The 2714-nt window shown below is 47.5% G+C and overlaps 1 long non-coding RNA gene across 1 annotated transcript in view; it reads right to left on the bottom strand.

Moving 5' to 3' along the window:
- The window catches only part of LOC119470196, a 3310-nt gene extending 3146 nt beyond the window's left edge, over window positions 1–164 (bottom strand). The window contains exon 1 of the long non-coding RNA XR_005199086.1: window positions 127–164. This is a non-coding gene — a long non-coding RNA (uncharacterized LOC119470196). The remainder of the gene's footprint in view (window positions 1–126) is intronic.
- Between the last annotated feature and the right edge of the window lie 2550 nt (window positions 165–2714).

Here is a 2714-nt window from a genome sequence, read left to right as displayed (position 1 = left end):
CCTGACCTCAAGTGATCCGCCCGCCTTGGCCTCCCAAACTGCTGGGATTACAGGTGTGAGCCACCACACCCAGCCAGAAATGTACTTTTAAAATATTGGCTGGGCGTCGATATTTATGGCACCTACCTGTAATCTCTGCACTTGGGAGGCCAAGGTGGGAGGACCGCTTGAGCCCAGGGATTCTAGATTAGCCTGGGAAACACAGGGATACACCATCTCTACAAAACAAAAAAAATTAGCCGGGTGTGGTGGTTCATGTGTATAGATCTAGCTACTCAGGAGACTGAGGCAGGAGAATCAATTGAGCCCAAGAGTTTGAAGCTGCAGCGAGCTATGATCATGCTGCTACACTCAAGCCTGGGCAATAAAGACCCTCTCTCAAAACAAACAAACAAAAAATTAAATCAATAAAATTTAAAAAATACTAAGAGGTTCACAGAATCCAGAAGGAAAGACAGGCACAGAGAAGCTGAGTATTCAGAAATAATCCTCCAACTACCTAGAGACCCTTTTCCAGCAAAGCCACTACTGCGGCTACCTCAGCACAAATTCTGCAGCGGCCTCGACCCACCACCCTTTAACAATTGTGGAGATTGGACTTCAGAGCATTTCTCCTGGTGCTTTCAAGGCCAGAGACTCCCTTTAGTCCCCTTCCCTAGGATGCTCTCTTCCTCAGTTGCTTTCCTCCAAATCAGAATCTCACGTGATGCCAAGCGCAGTGGTTCACACAGATAAACCCAGCACTTTGGGAGGCCAAGGCGGGCAGATCACCTGAGGTCAGGAGTTCGAGGCCAGCCTGGCCAACATGGTGAAACCCCATCTCTACTAAAAATACAAAAATTAGCTGGGCATGGTGGTGCACACCTGTCATCCCAGCTACTTGGGAGGCTGAGGCAGGAGAATTGCTTGAACCTGAGAAGTGGAGGTTGCAGGGAGCTGAGACTGTGCCACTGCACTCCAGCCTGGGTGACAGAGTGAGACTCCATCTCAAAAAGAAAAGAAAACAAAGTCTCATGTTTTTGCATCTGATTGGTGGAACTTAGGTCACCTGCTTACATGTTAGTTGCAAGAACATCTGGGAAAGTCATGCTTACATGATAGTTGCAGGGACATCTGGGAAATTTCTGGCCTTTACTTTGGGGAAGTGGGATTTATGATGTGGGAAAAACCCAAAATGGGGAAGTTGATCAAAAAATGCTGGTGAACATAGGCACGACAAATGTTCTCTACATAAGGTTTAGGATTTTTTTTCTCTCTTTTTTTTTTTTTTTTTTTTTTTTTTTTTTTTTTTTTTTTTTTTTTTTTTTTTTTTTTTTTTTTTTTTTTTTTTTTTTTTTTTTTTTTGAGATAGGGTCTCACTCTGTCACCCAGGCTGGAGTGCAGTAGCACATCTTGGCTCACCACAACCTCCGCCTCTCAGGCTCAAGCGATTCTCCTGCCTCAGCCTCCCAAATAGCTGAGATTACAGGTACCCACCATCACACCCAGCTAATTTATGCATTTTTACTAGAGAAGGGGTTTTGCTATGTGGGCCAGGCTAGTCTCAAACCCCTGACCTCAAATGATCCATCTGCCTTGGCCTCTCAAAGTGCTGGGATTACAGCCATGAGCTACTGCGCCCAGCTCGGGTTTTTTTCTCATAAATATAGAATAATACTAATTTAATCATTCTCTGAACCTCCAGTGCCTACCTCAGTGCCTGGCAGACAGCAGGAACTCAATACACTAGAAAGGAAAGGAAGAGGGAAGAGAGATTGCACATTACATGCTGCCTTACCTAGCCCGGTTGAATGAAGACTTGCTGTGTGGGTACATAGGACTCCCAAGGCCCCTTAGGAATTTGAAGGAAGGGGACTCCCTCGAACATACATCCTTAAGTCAAACCTCTAAGTGCTAGCGTGCAGCATCCAGACCTCATGAAACGCTCAGTGTATCCTGAGTAGTCATCTGCTTTCTCTGTAGCCCACCTGTTGGCTTGCTGTCACTCAGGCCATCACTGAATCTCCTCCCCTCCCTCGTCCCAGAAGAGGTTTTACTAGTCTCTGAAGGCCAATCTAAAACAGTTGTTGCAAAGGCAACACCAAAGGCCTCCCAGGGTGATGACTATGTTGACATAAATCACTGGCACCTAAATTCGAGCAGGTCTGTGTAACTCTGTCTTGTTCTTCACGGTCAAGGTTGGCCATGACAAAAACACGGGTCCTGCCTCTTAAAGTTTATATTGTAGTTTAATTGGTAAGCGCACACACACTTAAATGACGAGGCAACTCTCTTGGTGCCGAATGAAGCAGGACAAAGTAAATGGTCCCAGGTTTAGGGAAGATCAGGGTGGCATGGCTGAGCTGATGAGCAAAGGTGCTGGAAAGATGGGGTGCGTACGGGATGAAGGAGCTGGAGTACTGACTTAGGAGCTGTGGTAAACCTGCGTTCTTCCCTAACCCTTTCAAACCGGGTCAGATCCGGGTAGCATCGCTGCGGTACCCTTCACATCAAGGCTGGATTTCATTTTGGTGACTATCTGATCCGGTGTTCTGCCTCCTCCATTTTAGAAAGAGCTTGCCATTGTGCCCCAAGACAGCGGTGGGTGGGCAGAGGCCGGTGAGGACCAGGTCAGGGCGAGGCTGCAGGGAGGGAGAGGCTGAGCCGATCACAAAGGCGGTCTGCCGCTTTCCTCCTCCCGCACCCTCAGGGAGGAGCAGCTGATGCTTCAGGAG

The sequence above is a fragment of the Cebus imitator genome, unplaced genomic scaffold (assembly GCF_001604975.1).
Source record: "Cebus imitator isolate Cc_AM_T3 unplaced genomic scaffold, Cebus_imitator-1.0 Scaffold24, whole genome shotgun sequence".
Classification (NCBI taxonomy): domain Eukaryota; kingdom Metazoa; phylum Chordata; class Mammalia; order Primates; family Cebidae; genus Cebus; species Cebus imitator.
This window is presented reverse-complemented; position numbering and strand designations above follow the sequence as displayed.